Here is a 17,437-nt window from a genome sequence, read left to right on the forward strand (position 1 = left end):
TGTCCTGTTCCCTACGCGTCCTGCCCTTGAGAAATGCAACCCAGTGAGCCCCGGGAAGACTTCGGTCCCTCCTTCCTGCCTAGATCCGTGGTGGGAGGACGACCCTTGCTCACGTACTCCACACGCCCTCATAGAACAGCACGAGCTGAGGCCTAACCTGCTTCCTCTCAAGTCAGCCTCTGCATGAACAAAGGAAAACTCTCCAAACCCAGGGAGATCCCAGAGGAAGAAAACGGGGTGGGAGGCGGATGCGATGCAAGGAGAGAATACTTCAGGCTGTGTCCGTCCGTGAAGTGTGGTCGTGCAGAAATGACCTCCTCCGGAAGCCAAGGAGAGCAATGATTCAAAGGGAGGTCTTGAAATGTGCGTCGTAAACAGAGCATAGAATGAGTAACCCGAGCACTCCCACACCCTCCATTACCCAACACAACCCACACAGGAGAAGGAATTTCTGCACAGAGACCAACATCAAATATTTCAAATTCCTCTTGAGGACCCCACTTCCTTCCTGTATTTGCCTTCCTTGGCACAGCCCAGAAGGTGTCCAGCAAAACCAGCTGTCTGGTAAGCGTCTGATGTCAACCATTTGCATGTTTTTAAAATTTTTATTTTTATTTATTTGCAAGGCAGAGAGGCACAGTGACACGGGTGGGGGAGGGGAGGAGATCTTCCAACTGCAGGTTCCTTCCTCAAGGTTGGGACAGGCTGAATCTAGAAGCTGAAACCCCACCTGGGTCTGAAGGTCCCAGCACTTGGGCCGTCATCTGCTGCCTTCCCATGCACACTAGCAGGGAGATGGATTAAAAGTGGAGCAGCTGGGACTGGTGATGCCAGCATTGCAAACTGCAACACATCTCAGATTCTACCATCTGCATCTTAATGTGATAGACTCCAAGGTGTCCCCACCATGTATCTCAAACTTAACCTAATAGTACAGTGAAAGACACCTTGGAGTGGATTCGACCTTGGGAGGAACGCTTTGGCAGATGCTGGAAACAGGAGGTGGTAGGTAGGAAGTTCACTAGGCAGCCGCCACTTCTCTTTCCATGCAGAAACACTGGCTTCCCTTGGGGTCAGGTGCTGGTTCAGTCTTGGGAGGCCAGAGTGTTCAGACTACAGTCTGAGAGCTGTACTCCTGGTGAGCGCCCAGCAAGTGGCAGCTTAGGCTCTGGTTCAAGGTGAGTAGAGATTCTCCTTTGTTGCTATCTTTTTCCCTGTGATCAGTGGAGGAGCCAGCTCCCTGGGGCTCCACGTTATATCAGTGGCAGGCTCCAAGGAACTAAGTGCACAGGTCTTCTTCCCAGATTTGGGAATTTTAATTGAACTGTGAAGAGATAACAGTGAGACCAAAAGAGATAAACCTTCCAAATGGACATTTTGTACAGTCTTGGAATTCCAGACTCCTGGAGGTCTGAGAATTAAAAGTCCCAAGTCACATCAAATGCTATTTATCTCCATCAACACATCTAAAATAGTCCCGAGTGTTCTGTGCATGGACAATAATCAATAATCAATAAGTTTTATGGAACCAGACAATCAGTGACCCCCAAGGCCCTTTAAAACTTTTTGCCTAGTTCTACACATCTTCAAAAAATCATGGGTGACACAGCACTGTCCTAACAGAGGTTCACTACCACCCCATTATTGGAAGATGGAAAGCCAAGTCAATAGACTACTAATCCAATGGACACCTTGTTTTCCCTCTTCCTCCTTTCTCTCCCACGCCCCCAGTGAGGTAGCAGACCTCAGTTATGAGGAGCTGTTAACGCTTCCCAAGCAGCCCACACATAAGGGATCCCCTGATAATATTAGAGAAAATACCCAGTAGTCCTAAAGATTCCCTTAGCATAGTTCACGCCCAAAGAAAGGAAAAAGCATGGAACTCAATATGACTGAAATTCAAATGTGACTCAGGGGAGAGAGAATTTTTTACACATCCGTCTGAGCTGTGTGAAACCAGCAGCAATAAACAGGACTGATAACGCAATCGATGGCCAATAAAGAAGAATGAAAGTCTGAAATAACATCGCATACTGGCAACCATCTCCAACAGCCAATACCCCACTCGGTGAGATAATAACTCTTTATTGGGCTACACATACACACATTCAACATTCAGAACTGGTTACACAGGGTACAATTGTGGAATTCTCAAGGGCATATTAGTGTGGGCTTGTATTGCCCTGGTATTGAGCAAAAATTAAAACTAAATTACTTACTCACTCTCAGACAAAAGATTCAGAATCTCTCACATTTGCATCAGTTAATCATAAAGCATCTTAGCCAGGCAACCTTCCTTTAAGGTTTGTCATAAATACTTTGCATACAAAACAAAGCCCCAGCCCCAGCCTGAGGTATATAGTAGGAAGGATCAGCATATCTTTATTCTCAGTATTTCTGTTGTGAACTCTGGACATAGAAGGCTCTAGTGCCTTGAGTTTTCTTTTATAGTAAGTAGAGAAAGCATTGATCAATCTGACAGGGATCAACCTTGGGAAATTTGGCTCGGTGAGGAGGGAAGCTTAAGTGAATAGAAATGGTGTTTATAGGACATACATTTGTCATTTGAAAATTTTACTGATGCAGTGGCAGCTTACTAGTACACTACAGGCAATCTGCCCCAGAGGCCACGGGAGAGAGAGACCCAGACCAAATTAATGTGCCTAAAACGCATGGTTTATTGAATTCATTTAACACGCTCAACAGGAAGCAAGAAGGGACAGACGAGGTGGGATAACACAGTTAGGGGAGGGTGCAGGTGGGGTGAAGGGACCTGCCTCTCTCTCTCTCTCTCTCTCTCTCTGCTGCTTCAGCCATCTTCATAGATGGTGGGTTACCCAGTTGAGAGACAAGGTCTAAGGAAGAGAGTTAACAGGCAGATGTCTGGAACAGTAAACAGAAGTTTGCTTTGTCAGAGAGACATGGGGACAAGCCCCTTGATTGATAGCTCTGAGCACAATGGATCCTACTGACATTTTAGGGGGCAAAGCACACACAACATTGGAGAAGATATTGTTCACGGGTGGCCAATTTCAGAGGTTATGAGTGGTGGGTGTCACATTCCTCATGTATATTTAGAGGTTTATGGGTAGTAATTGCTGCCCTGGTCCTCAGGTCCTTCTCTGCTCAGCAGTGCATACTTTACTAACTTCATCTATGTCTAACCCGTCTCACAGGTCACCAACTTATTTACTTATGCATATGAATTCTGACTATGTCTCTGGGGCTACTTGCTTATTCTATGCCCACTGCTCATGTATTTTGTGTATTGCATTCATTTTATTGGCTTTTTTCTCTCCTAGGGCAGAATCGAGGATTCGCAAAGAAAACAGCAAATACACATAATGGTGATTGCTCATTTGCTGATTCCTTTAAGCTCTATAAGATAATCTTCCATGTATTGCTGTCCTCATCCATCCATTCATGCCAGAATTATTTGCTGAGCACCTGCGGGTTGCCAGGCACTGGTCTGGGCTAATGACGATGATCCATGAAGCCTTGGAAGGGCTCACAGCTGAGTGCTAAAGGGAGACGCAGAAAGCAATGGCAACAACCAGGCATCACAGGCTCTGCAGTGGGCCTTTGTGTAGAGAAGAGTGGCGCAGACAACCACAGCGTGCGGATGGGTAGAAGTGGGTGGGAGACAGTGACATGGTTTCCTAGATGATGTGGTGCCGGAGCTGAGTCTCAGAGGTGACTGTGTTCTCCAGGCAAGAGAGGGGAGGGCATTTCTGACAGAGGAGGCGTGGAGGCCCAGAGGACCTGCCATAGCGACCCATGCCAGCAAGGGCGATGAGGCCCGATGGAGGGATGAGCAAGAACAGTCTGTTCCTACAAGTGTTTGATCCTCCAGGAAACGGAATCATTATGGACGCGCTCATGGTTGTGATGCTCACAGCTTCTACAGGGTTGAGAGATGGGGAATGGGGTTTCGATCTATCAGACAGGAAGATCATTTACAGAACAGCTAGTGACAGGCAGAGAAACACTAATGCTAATATTTATTCCTGTTATAAATATATAATTGTATATTATGTACATAATAATAAATATTATATTAAATATATTATATATCTTATATATAAATATATGAAATATATTATATATAAATATATATAAATATATGAAAATATATAAATATATAAATATATTTATATATAAATATATATTTATATATAAATATATATAAGATATATAATATATAAAAGGAGCGTACAGTCTTTAACCTGGGCAAGTAACAATGTCTGAGCATAGTGAAGTTCCTTGAAAATACTGGTGATGATAATGCCCTGGGGTTTCATTAGTCTATCCAAGATGTAGAAAAATGAAGACAATTTAACTTTATGACATTTGGGACATCAAAGAAATTTGAAAGCTATATATTTCTTCTTATAAAAACTTTTAATTTCATGTATTTATGGGGTAGAGTGTGACACTCAACAATGTATTCAATGGCTGAAGATCAAATCAGATAGCATTCCCATCCCCTTAAATCTTGTTAATTTTTTTTTGAGAGAGAGAGAGACAGAGAACCATCTATTTGTTCTCTCCCCAAATGCCCACAACGCCCAGTTCTAGACTTTCAGTAAGTGTTTATAATTCGTATGGATCAAATCAGTTTGCTGTCTTTGTCATGACCTGATGATTGGCACTTTCTAGTTCCTTTCTTCTATGTGCTCAGAAAGGACACAATAGGTTATCGTGAACTATAGCTGCCCTACCAGGCTGTGGCGCATTAGGAACCCTTTGCCATTGGCACAGCTGTTATCCAAAGGACTAACACAGCAAGGATGGGGAGAAAGCAGAGCTCTCTCACACGGCAGGTGCAAGCGTGTGGCGGTATAGCCACTATGGAAATAGTAAGGGGTCTCCTGAGGAAGCACAGGTAGGTCTCTGTAGGATCCAGCAGCCGCACCCCCAGGGGTCATCTGAAGGCCTGACATCAGCATGTGAGAGACGCCTGCACCGCCATGGTCAGGGCAGTGCTGCTCACAGCGGCCACCATACGAATCCAGCAAGAAGGTGTCCATCGGCAGAGGAATGGACCAAAAAAATGTGTCTGCGTGTGATGGAGTATGTTACTCAGCTATGGAAAGAATCCTCTCATTCACCTCCACACAGAGGCAGCTGGAGATCTGTGTGCTAAGGGAAATAAGCCAGATATAGACAAATACTGCATGCTGTCCGTCCTAGGTGGATCCCGGAGTGGACAGGCTGGGACAGGTGGCGGGCGTGGAGGGAGGCCGGAGACCAGGTACGAAGCACGGGGAGAGGGAACCCGACCGGGTCCTAGGTCAGCCCGGGCGGCAGGGCAGCGTCCTTGTTGGAACACCCCCCGGTGGCTGGCCTTTGCCAGCCATGGACGACGATGATTTGTGCCGCCGGCGTCTTCCCACATGTTCGAAAACGCGGTCCTGGGCAGCACTGATGGGGCTCAGGCCGTCGCTTGCACGCGGCTGGTGTTTCATGTCAGGCTGTGCCCAGCCATGCCTTCAGCCTCGGCAAGAGGAGCGAGGAAGTCAGTCAGTCACAGCGGCATGGGGGACGCATTCGGGGCGAGGCCGTGTCCCCACGAGCAGCTTCCCACAGCTGCGTTTTCCCACTTGCTCTCTCCTCGCATTGTATCTAAGCGCACACCTGCAGCCGAGGTGGGCCCCTCTCCGCCTGTCCGCTGTCCTGGAGCCGGGGCGGAGCCGTGGGCGGAGGGGAGCATAGGCCCCTGAGGTGCTTCCTGTGCCTGCGAAGTCCAGACCCCTGCTTTGTCATAACCCGGGCCGCCCTGGGCATCTCTTCCACATTTCTGGAATCCCCTAAGCAATGTCCATCCCATCATTACAAGTAATTAAGTTTTAGTGAATGCCCAAGCCATAGGGAAGGCAGAAGATATTGAAATGTATCTCTATTTTTAATGATAAAAATAATATTTGTACATCATAAGAATTTCCTGAATATTTAAGGATAAACAAAATAAGTCGTCCCCTCTGAATTTCCCACCCAAATACAATCCCCAAAGATAAATGTTAATAATGTGGTGTGTACTGTTTGATTAAAATGTATTTACTTATTTATTTTATTTGAAAGGCAGAGAGAGAAAGAGAGAGAGGGAAGGAGAGAGAGCTTCCACGTGCTGGTTCACTTCCCCAGGTGCCCACAAGAGCCAGGGCTGGACCAGACTGAGACCAGGAACTCTCCCCAGGCCTCCCCATGTGGATGGCAGAGATCCAAGTACTTGAGCCGTCATCCGCTACCTCCCAGGGAACGTATCAGCAGGAAGCTTGGGTTGGAAGTGCAGTCAGCGTTCTACTGGGATGTGGGCACCCCAACGGGAGTCCCACTGCTGCACCCCACATCTGCCCCCCACGCCTTTCACCATCAGAGGCGGCGGCAGTCCAGGCCTTGAAATCACTCTGCCTGGGTTTGCATCTGTCTCTGTCCCTTAGCAGCCATGTCCCTTTAGATAAACTTCAGAATTTCCCATGCTTCTGTCTTATCACCTTCAAAATGGGAGTATTAATAGTGTGCACCTCATAGACTGTCGTGAGGATTAAGTAGATTTATACACAAACACACACAGAATGCATGCCTGATATGTTTGCAAAAATAGAAATGGAAGTTGAGTCTGGAAGAGAGAAAACTGGGGGTGGGTGGAACTTTATTCCCAAAGGGTGATAAAGTTGAAGACCAGGTTCATTTGTTGGAATCACTTGAACTCTCAACAATCCTCAGCTTTTTTCTCCCAAAGATCTTTCCTTTTCAAGGGACGTAGTTTCTTACTTTGTCCCTGCAAGAGTCACTTCTGTATCTCATGGTGGTTAAGGACACAGGCTTGGGGTGAGGTCAGCGAGGACTGGGAACCCAGCCCCTCCACCTGCTAGTGTTCTGACAATGAGCCTCATGCTCTTACGTAATAGGGACGACCGTTTTGTTTCAAGGGCTGTCTGAGATAACGCATGTGACTAATTTTGTTTGGCTCAGAGTAAACCCTTAGAAACGGCACCTAGAGCGAGGGAGGACATTTGGGCTGATGGTTAAGATACTGGCTAGAACCCCTGCAGCCCACATTAGAAGTGCCTGGCTCAGAATCCTGGCTCCAGCTCCTGATTCTAGCTCCCAGCTCACGCAGACCCTGGGAGGCAGCAGAGACGGCTCAGGTAGTTGGGTTCCTGCCTGCCAGCTCTGAGCCCTGCTTAGACTTGGCTGCTGCAGGCATTTGGATGATAGCTTGCTCTCTCGCACTCTCTTTTTCATTGCATCTCAAACAAATCAATTTCAAAAATATTGTTTAAGTGACGGCTATGGGAGCCTGAAGTGGAAGGCTCCCTGCTTGCTTTGCTGTTTTGCTAGCAGAGGAAGGGGAGCAGAGGGCTGCCACAATTCACCCAGAGCGGGAGAAAGATCAAGACTTGACTTACACTGTACAGGAGGCTGATCACAAACCAGTTTTTTACTGACCTTTGGCAATCCATCTTCCCTCTCTTGGAGAGGAAAGACTGACAGAGCGCTCTCAATGCATTAACTTGACGGCTGCTTTGTGAATGAAGCAGGAAGAGTGGAAAGGTACGTCTAGTGCTAGATTCCCATCGGATTCCAGATAAGAAAACTGAGGCTTAGAAAAGATAAAGTCCCTGGCCAAGGTCACCGAGACGCAGCAGAGCCAGGACAGGCGCCTCTGTGCTCTGACAGAGCCACCCCTCTAGTGCCCCTCCGGGCAAGGCCCATCAGGGGCCAGCTACTAGTGCATGGACAACCTCGGGCTTGTCCACGGAAGAGAAGGGCTGGGGCCGTTCTCATCAGAGCTTCAGATACTGTATAACCTTAACCTCTACCTCCACCACAACTCTGCTTCAACCCAGATTTTTCCTTCCAGTCCTGGCATAGCTGATGAAGCTACTAATACTAACCTAAAATGATGATGAAGGCCAGGACAAAAAAAAAAATTTTCTTCCTTACCCAGATGGTCTATATTTGGAGACGCAGCGCTCTTTCCCTACATCCCATTTGCGTGGTTTGCATCAGGAGTGGTTCTGCCCGAGAAGCATGGCCAGGACAATTTCATCTATAACTGCACTGGAAGGAAGGGAGAATGGAAATTTTAATGAAACCGCCAACGCAATGAGAATAAGAATCAGTTCTTTTGCAATAGGAAGCAGCTACTTTGCTCAACAGCAGCAAAACCTTTCGTTTGTGTTCCTGAAAATTATGATCAGTCTCTGGCTCCACTGAGATGTAACCAAGAAAAAAATAAAGTTAAAAAGTTCAGATGCAGTTCACTCGGAAGTTTGTCTCCAGACTTCAAGAGCATTTTGATTTTTCAAAAGGGCACACAAATAAAGACACTGTGTGCATAGGAACACAGAGTGTGTGCCCTTGGATCCGAAGGGCTGCGTGAGACAGTGTGTTGCTACTTGTGCTGTGTCTCCTAGGACCATCAGGCAGCAGGAGCAACCACAATGCACCAGCCTCACCCCATCAGCCTCAGGTCTGTGCCACCAATTGTACTGGCGGCTTATTCGTCCATTTGTCTAGAGCGCTGGTCGTACACTTGGTGGTACTGCTTAGGGGAAGGAAGGTAGAAGTGAGACATGTGTATCTGGGGACAGAGAGACGTGGCTTGCCCAGTTAATGCCTCAGCCTAGAAGTGTCAGGGAGACTTGCACATTCCTAAGTTTTTGCCACTGAGTGGCAGGCAGACACCATAGCGCCTGTTCCCCTGCCCAGTCTTCCAGAGCAAAGAGAATGCAGATGCAGCCTCCCAGGAGTGGTTCCTTGGTAGCGCCTCATGTCACGCACTGCAGTACTGCCGACATCCAAGCTAACTCCATGTCCTCGCATCCATGACACAGAACCGCACTTCCGCTCCGGGAGAAGCAGCAGCCTGCACTTTAAAAATTCTACATCCACAGCCTCCCTTGCTGCTACAGGTGATCGCAGGACCAATTGCAGTCCCAACCCATGAGAAATAGTCAGAAATCTGCAGGGGATTTCTGGGAAAGTTTTGTTCTTCTGATCTGGTGCCTCTCCACGGCAGAGTGCAAGGATGCCAAGTTCTTCCCGTGGATGTCATTTTGCAAGTGACTTTGGATCTCTTCCCATCAACAGGCGGAGGCTTTTTCTCTACCCACTCGCCCCCCGGACGCTGGTGCTTCACTGTGTCACTTGCTTTAGCCAGTGGTACGGTAACCAACAAGATGCAAACAGGATCGGAAATGCGGTCACATGGTGGAAGTTGCTCTCTCTCACTGTTCTGGGTCAACAGACTACCCTGCAAAGACCCCAGGGTCAGCCTGCTGTGTGATGAGAGACATGTTGGCTCTGGCACTGCCTTTGCCCTGGCCAACAGCATGCCAGCAACCAGACGTATGAAGAGCCACAGTAGATCACGCAACTTTCAACTACCTGCTAGGGGACTGCAGACGCCTGAGTGAGCCCCACAGAGCGCACCTGAGCCAAGCTAGAGCCACAGAACTGCTCAGCTCACAGAAGGGTTGTGGTTCAGGTGTGGGGAACGTCCGGTCCGCAGGCCACACAAGGCCCACAAAATCAGTTGGTCTGGCCCTGCCAAGGCACCCACAGGCAGGATTCGAAATTCCGTAAATCTTTGGCAGGCTCATTTTTAAGTTGATCAATTTGTATAGCCTAGGAATTATGTTATAAATATCCAAATGGCCTTTGGCAGCATAAAGGTTCCCCACCCCTGCAGGTTATCAGATTTGAGGGGTTATTTGTCACCCAATAAAAGCAAACAGCAAATGGGTCTTTATTTCTTCCCCAGGGCACTTTCTCCTGCTACTTGGAATGCAGCATGAGGGTGAGGAGGAGCGATAACCTTTGCAACCACAAGGACAAATGCACAGCAGAAAGTAGAAGGAACCCAGCAAACTGGTGACACTGGTGGCTGCGCCATCTCACGACTGCCTGCTTCCAGACTTTATGTCTAGTGAGCAAATTAAAACTCTGTGCGTTTAAGCCACTTGGATCATCCAGTTCTTAGCTGCAGATGTGAGATTCTGCTTCAGGTAGTTTAAATGGAAAGCAATGTATTAAAAATAAATCCATTTCCTACCGAGAACCTACTGACATCCAGAGAAACAGTCCAGGATTCTCCTTAGCCAGATGCAACAGAGCCAGGAGAAAAATGCAATGACAAGGCAGGGCTGTTCTGGTGGAAATGCCAAGTTCTGCCACCACCCACTGCCCTGCGCCTAAATCCATAGGGAACAGCCCCCAACATTTCCTCCACCCCCAGAACAGACACCTCTGTCTCCACGTGCCCCAGGTAGCTTCCTGCATGCAGCTCACTCTGCAGGATTGTCTCATGCAAGAGCGCCTATTTGTTAGATGTGTGAGGGCGGGATGCCTGCTCCAGAGTTCAACACACAGCACCTAACACTTGACAGAAGGTTAGATCAACAGAGTCCCTTAGTTACATATACTCAGAGCTGGGGGCAGGAGGACACTGGGCACCTTACAGGGCCACCTGGGGTTTCCACTCAGGAGCAAATGAGGGAAGCAGGGACAGGTAGTAACAGGAGTGGGATCTGCCTCCTGGCACCACAGGAGGATGTAACTGGATTGCTGGAATAATTCTGTGTGCCGGGGGGGACTGACTGAAGCCCACTACTCAGGGACAAGCAGGCACCGGCTCGGTCCCCGTAAGAAAGAGGGCTGCTGGGAGATGGGGATCTTACCCATCAAGGCAGAGTGGGCAGGGGTCAGGAAATCAGCCATTTGCGGCCTTCCTGATTTTACTAGATGTCAAGGTAGACATGATATTAAGCCTTAATTCCAGGCCTTATACTGCACCGTATCTCAAGCAAGCATCCTAGCTGGAATGGGATTTGGGAAATCTAATTTCAGCTTCCTATTCTGAAGCTCAGGAAGCAAGCCCACAGGGGTGGCATGGGGTTTGAGTGAGCAATATCCCACCTCTTTTATTATATATTATTATATATATTATATATATATATCTCCTTTCTATAATTAAACTTAAATAACAACAGCCGCAAGGACATGCTGCTACCTAATGTAACTAAGCCTTATACAAGTGGAAATGCGCTTACCTCCTCTACAAAAGAAAGGCTCACGGTGTCACTGGTCCATGCTTCCAGCTTCGGGTGATGTTGGTTCCTTCTCTAACACGCTCACCATCTAGCTAGATACACAATAGCCTAGGCATTCAATACAGAGTAGGGGAAAGGGAAGCAGGGAATCGGAAATCAACTGACACACTGGAGAAAGAAAAAGAATATAGGTGGTCACTGTAGCCACTTCTGCACCTGACAAGGAGCAGCGACAAGAGGGTAGAGCAGTGCTCCGTGGAAGTGGCAGAGATGACAGGCAGGTGCAGTAGTGCCAGTGCATTGAATGCTGCAAAGCTGAATGGTTATAGTTCTATCTAGAAAGCCCTGGAGCCGAGACTCAGGACGGCTGAACAAGTTGTAGACCAACACATATGAGAACACCGAAGGCCTCCAGAGATACCAGACAAGGACTTTGCAGGGATCGAGGTCCCTGCTCTGTGAGACAAGAGGGGAGAAAATCCACATCAAAAGGGCTGAAAAGATACCATCATACTCTGTCGCTCCCCGTCTTCGTGGAGGAACGACACAGGACCCTGCACTGTTCTTTTGTCTGCTCGGCCCTCCCCGGGTTTGCTGCTGGTTCTTCCCGGGTTGGCTACCGTCCCTCCACCTCCGTGGAGGGGCGGGCCCCCTGCCACTTTCCCCACTTCCGTGGGGGAGCGGCACACCACCGGCCGGCTCTCTCGGGGGCTGCACAGGTGTTCCTTCAGATAGATGTTCCCTTAGATGTTCCTGGTGCATGTTGTCTCTCTCCTCCTTTATAGTCCTCTTCCACCAATCCCAACTCAGCTGCCCACAGGCCGAGTACGCTGCTCTCCTCCAATCAGGAGCAAGTCCTGCTGTTTATTGGTTGAACTGGAGGCAGCTGTGTAGAAGCTGTTTCCTCCTCTCCCAGCGCCATATTGTGGGAGAGCAGATGCATAGAATAAGTCTTAATTCCAGTAACAGTCTAGTCCGAGTTGCTCCCAGTTGCTCCCCACAATACTCCAACCCCCCACATTTAATATCCAAGTGGGAAGACAGATATTCATTGTACAAAATACATACAGGACAAAAATACCCCTACAATTAAGAATGTACCAGCTCTATAACGACTGAGACCAGGAAGGGGCAGTGTCCATCTGGGGAAGACCACAGGTCACTGCGGCATCTCCAGGCTTGCACAGTGCCTCTGCTGTGTTTTCAGAGGAGCCATGAGCTTCCAAGACCCACAGAAGTGAAGTGCCCTGCTCTAGGTCACACAGCTCGTGGGTGGCAGAGCGAGTAGCCTGCAGTGAAGTTAATCCTCCATGGCAAACTCTCATGGGAGAACTTTCAGGAAAGAATTCTTGCGTTGGTTTCCCTCATGGCACTATTCTCTCCCCTCTCAAAGACAAAAGCTACTGTCTAATTGCAATTAAGGCGTTTGACTTCCACGTGCCTCCAGTAGGCAAACTTTGCCATCCAGTTGTCTGCATCTCAGCTGAACTTTTCTGTCTAAAGGATGAAGGGGGAAAAAGTCATTTCTGTTCTACTAGAATCTTGGGGGTCACGCAGAGAAAGGAGGCTTAACTGGAAATACGGAAACCCAAATTCTTCTCCTACCTCTACTGCCCAGTGACCTCCTGAGGGGCGAGGGTTGGAGCAAGTCACTGTATCCCTGGGCTTCATCTACAAATGACAGGGCTGGTGTAGACCAGTTACTCTTGAGAACCTGGGATTTTGTGGCAGTGCCAGAGGAGCAGAGAAAAGGGGAGACCAACTGGGCAAGACTTCAGGGTCCCCGTTCCAGCTCAGTTTTAGACACTGGGGTTCCCAGGCCAAAGCATCAAATCATGTAGAGAATTACCCACGCCCGAATGATCTGCAGATTCCAAGGCATTGGTTGGTGGTTCTAAACATAGCTCTATGCCCACATGCCTCCAGTGAGTAAAAGTTTGGATGGACTAAAAATAAAAGAATGCTGCTTTGATTTCCGGCTGGTTTTTCCCTGAACTGCAGAGAGAGAGAGAGAGAGTGGACTGAGAAAAATGTTTTGCGAGTAGGGAATTATATGGCTTTCTTGCCAAGATTTATTACATAAGCATGATTTGTCCCCAGCAGCCCTAGCCCCAGTGTTTGCATGTTTGCCTTAAGGACAGAAGCTAGAAGATTCTCATAGGCTGGGATCACACAGACCGCCAGGGTCCTCTAAATAAGTCAGTGGGAAAGATAAGAGACGTCAGTGCTACTCTTTTCCTCCTGCAGAGCCTGGCCCACATCAGGAATGCACTGAGTCCTAATACAAATACTCTGTTTCTATGAGAACAAAGATAGCTACACTACACATTATTTCATTTTCATTGAGTTATTTGATAAGGTGGAATGAAGAGAGAGAGACATCTTCCATCCTCTGGTCCACTCCTCCCACATGGGTGGCAGGGGCCCAGGCACTTGGGTCACCTTCCACTGTTTTCCAAGGTCCTCTGACAGGGAGCTGGATTGGAAGCAGTGCAGCTGGGACTTGAACCGGCACTCCAATATAGGGTGCTGGTATTGCAACAAGCAGCTTAATGCACTATTTTCCAGTACCAGCCCCAGACAGCTACAAAGTTTCAAGAGCTTCCTTCAGCAAGGGAATATACCCACCTTCAGCGGAGAACAGCTGTTTGATGATCTGGTGATAGAAGACTTGTAAGAAAACAGAGATTCCCAAATTGTGTTCCTTTAGTATAAAAAAAAAATGCTCCAAATTCTGATTTGTAGCTAATGAAATAAAAGTCATGAGGACAAAACTGAGGACCAAAAGCAAAACTAAAAACTGATGTATGCTGGTGAAGATTGTTGAAAATGTTGGTTTACAGAGGAACAACCTGGAAGGTGGCATTGGGACTGTCATCGGGGTATGAAGTTGCTTTGTGAATTAGACTCCTCATGGTCATTCCTGTATTTCTCAAAGGAAACATATTTAGAAGGAAAGATCTTGATTTGCTAATGGAAGTGACATGAGATTTTGGGGACCCAAATAAACCCACCTTCAGGTCTCTTGCTGTCTGTCATGGGATGTGGATGGTTAAGATGTTAAGCGTACAGGGGCCTGCACTGAGGCGCATGGGTTAAAGTCTCAGCCTGCAGCGCCAGTATCCCATCAGCTGCTCCACTGCTGATCCAGCTCTCTGCTATGGCCTGGGATAGCGGTAGAAGATGGCTCACGTCCTTGGGCCCCTGCACCCTTGTAAGAGACCTGGAAGAAGCACCTGACTCCTGGCTTCACATCAGCGCAGCTCTGGCCGTTGCAGCCATCTGGGGAGTGAACCAGCGGATGGAAGACCTCTCTCTCTGTGTCTACTTCTCTCTGTAACTCTGTCAAATAAATAAATAGCACATACAGAACATGAATGGAACTGTGAGCTGATAGGATTATGATCCTCATACTCTCTCTATAAAATGTTGGATGCTTCTGAAAGCTCTTCCCTATATTTGGTCTCATGTGGGCTGTGGGAGAGGTTCAGGGGCAGGATTTGCACTGTGTGGGTGGCAGCTGCTGACAGGGACATAAGGAGTGAAACACCTTGCCCATAGCCACACAGAAGTGAGCGACTAGGGCAGGGCAAGCCCTGCTGCCTTGGCCAGCCAGAGGGCCCTGAACACTGCACAGGTAGAGACCAGTCCCCAGGCAGCTTGGTGTGAGGAGATGCTGGCCTCGGCAAAGGTGCTGGCAGAGATGGAGGAGGGAGCCTTGTGGTGCAGAACGGCCGGCTGCCAAGGTGTGTCTAAGGCAGAGATCACTGCTTCAGGGGCTCAGGAGTCTGGGATGCAGCCTCACCTCGCAGGACCACACACTTCCTTCTTACCAACTCACTCCACAGAGCGGACAGGAATAGAGACCCCCCAATTCACTCATTTATAAGAAGAGTGACCCCTTTCCCCAGTAATTGAAACACTCCAAGTCCACACGGGGCTGATAAGGTATGTATGAGGAGGTGCAAACCGAGGACAAATGCCTGGGGCTGGCAATGCGGGAGGGAGACTTGGACTTGACCTTGCCACAAATTGGTATCCATCCCCTTGTCTGCCTCTGACAGGGCCCCAGAGCTTAGCTCTTCCCTGGGCTCCAACCGCTCTCAGTAGGCCTTGGGTGCAGGCTCATGTTCCATTGCTAGGATCAAGCTATCTGGTCACTCAAGCTGTTATAAGAATCAGATCTTGGAAAAATATTTCCAAGAAAAACTGGGGAAATATATCCGTATTGTAGCCCTCTATCTTCACCGCTGTAGTCGCACCCTCAGATGCCACACCCCTCTCCCCTGCACAGAGTGAGTGTCAACAGTCTTCCACTGGAATCTGTATCCCTTTTTTTTTTTTTTTTTTTTTTTTTGGCAGGAGCCAGGTACTTATCCTGGTCTCCAATGGGGTGCAGGGCCCAAGTACTTGGGCTACCCTCCACTGCACTCCCTGGCCACAGCAGACAGCTGGCCTGGAAGAGGGGCAACCGGGACAGAATCCGGCGACCCAACCGGGACTAGGACCCGGTGTGCCAGCGCCGCAAGGCAGAGGATTAGCCTAGTGAGCCGCGGCGCCGGCCTGAAATCTGTATTCTAACGCTAACCACACAAACCCTTCCTTTTCAAGGGCCCGCTCGTTCTTCACCTGCATGAGTAGTATTCTGATTCGTGCTCACTGCAGGCTAGGTGGAGGTCTTACTGGTGCCACCCCCAGTGTTAAAGGCCCGCAAGCCACAGCAGTGGAGCTGAGGGCTGGACCCCAAGCATTGGAGGATTGCGGAACAGCAGAGAATCTGGGGTGTGTCCTCGGCCCAGAGTCTTTGAGACAGACAGGGACAAGTGGCTCTCTGTTCCTTGACATCTGACTTTCCCAGCACGTTCATTTCCCTGCTGAGCAACTGCTAATTGTACGTGGCACAAAGAGAGAGCCACGTGGCTGGAGGGCTGCCCTCCCCGCCTCTCCCGCCTCTCCCCGCCTCTCCCTGCCTCTCCCGCCTCCTGCGACCTTCCCCACCTCCAGCCAGCTTGTAGCAGGGCCTTGAATGCCAGTGAAGCTCCTGCTAAGGATGTGTTGTGCCTTCTTCTCTCACGCATGGCCCACGTGGTTTGTCCTTGAGTTGACCCAGTCCCACCGGCAGAAGGCCGTCTCTCTGCCAACTCTAGGCTCTCAGGATTCCCTTGGGGGGAAAAAAAGGGCATCCAAGAGGAAGTTCATGGGCATGGGGTTTTGTGTCTCTTCATCCTGCAGCTGCCAAGTCGTTCTCCAGGTATTTGGACTAGAGTGAGAAGGTTCCTCTGGGTTTAATTTCAGCCTCTCTTTGTGTAGTTTTTTTTCACTTGACAGGTAGAGTTATAGACAGTGAGAGAGAGAGGAGACAGAGAGAAAGGTCTTCCTTCTGTTGGTTCACCCCCCAAATGGCCACTATGGCTGGTGTTGCGCCGATCCGAAGCCAGGAGCCAGGTGCTTCCTCCTGGTCTCCCATGTGGGTGCAGGGCCCAAGCACTTAGGCCATCCTCCACTGCCTTCCCGGCCACAACAGAGAGCTGGACTGGAAGAGGGGCAACCGGGACTAGAACCCGGTGCCCATATGGGATGCCGGCACTGCAGGCTGAGGATTAACCAAGTGAACCATGGCGCCGGCCCCCTTTGTGTACTTTCTACTGTACACGTACTGAGGGATCAGTCTCTAACCATCCCCCAGGCACAAGTGGCCTGCTAGTTCTCAGAAGCTTGGCAACCCACACAAAGTGTTCTAATTTAAAAATGTGCATTTTGAGAAAAAAATTGAAGTCACACACTCTATGGTGGAAGAAAGGATCCCTGTTAAACTCTCCCCAGACATGAGAATGAATCTCGTTATTAGAAGAGTTTCCCCTCCACCACTCTTCCCTCCAGATCTATGAATCCCCACCACAGGCCTTGCAGCTTAGATTCTTGGTCGCAGGAGTCCCAAGTACTGACCTCAACCCAGCGAACACATCCTGAGGGCCTACTATGTGCCTGGACCGGCACGCAAAGGCACTGCTATTCCAAGGAAGTAGACACAGGGATCAGTACATGCAGTCCCACTGAATCGTCTGTGGTGTGGGTCCAAGTTCATGACCTCCTTGACCCTCAGTGTTCTCATCTTTAAAACAGGCGGCAGTGCTGCTTCGGGTGGTTACAATGAATCAGTGAGGCAGTGTGTGCAAAGCACCAGCACCATGGCTGGCCCCCTGAAGCTTGCTAAGAAGTGACAGCCCCTGTTATGATAAGTAAAAAGGAGAACTGGCAGACTTGTTTACTCACCAGGCATTAACCAAGCATCCTGTGTGTTCCAGACAATACTCTAGAACACTGGCCACGCATTGGTAAACAAAGCAGGCATCATGGCTGTTCTCATGGAACTTGCA

At 48.9% G+C, this 17,437-nt stretch overlaps 1 long non-coding RNA gene across 6 annotated transcripts in view; it reads right to left on the reverse strand.

The window, feature by feature from the left end:
• Positions 1-625: 625 nt before the first annotated feature.
• Positions 626-17,437, reverse strand: part of LOC149127860 (uncharacterized) — a 29,009-nt gene continuing 12,197 nt past the window's right edge. Inside the window, exons 3-4 of one of the 6 annotated variants that reach the window (XR_016229990.1) lie at positions 7,951-8,062; positions 626-1,324 (exon numbers count right to left, since the gene is read on the reverse strand). This is a non-coding gene — a long non-coding RNA (uncharacterized LOC149127860). Of the gene's footprint in view, positions 1,325-4,512; positions 5,738-7,950; positions 8,068-14,102; positions 14,403-17,437 lie in introns of those variants that run through there. The other 5 variants (XR_016229988.1, XR_016229991.1, XR_016229989.1 and 2 more) reach the window with 5 other exon arrangements.

The sequence above is a fragment of the Oryctolagus cuniculus genome, chromosome 2, assembly GCF_051225735.1.
Source record: "Oryctolagus cuniculus isolate XC-2025 breed Fujian yellow rabbit chromosome 2, ASM5122573v1, whole genome shotgun sequence".
NCBI classification, from domain to species: domain Eukaryota; kingdom Metazoa; phylum Chordata; class Mammalia; order Lagomorpha; family Leporidae; genus Oryctolagus; species Oryctolagus cuniculus.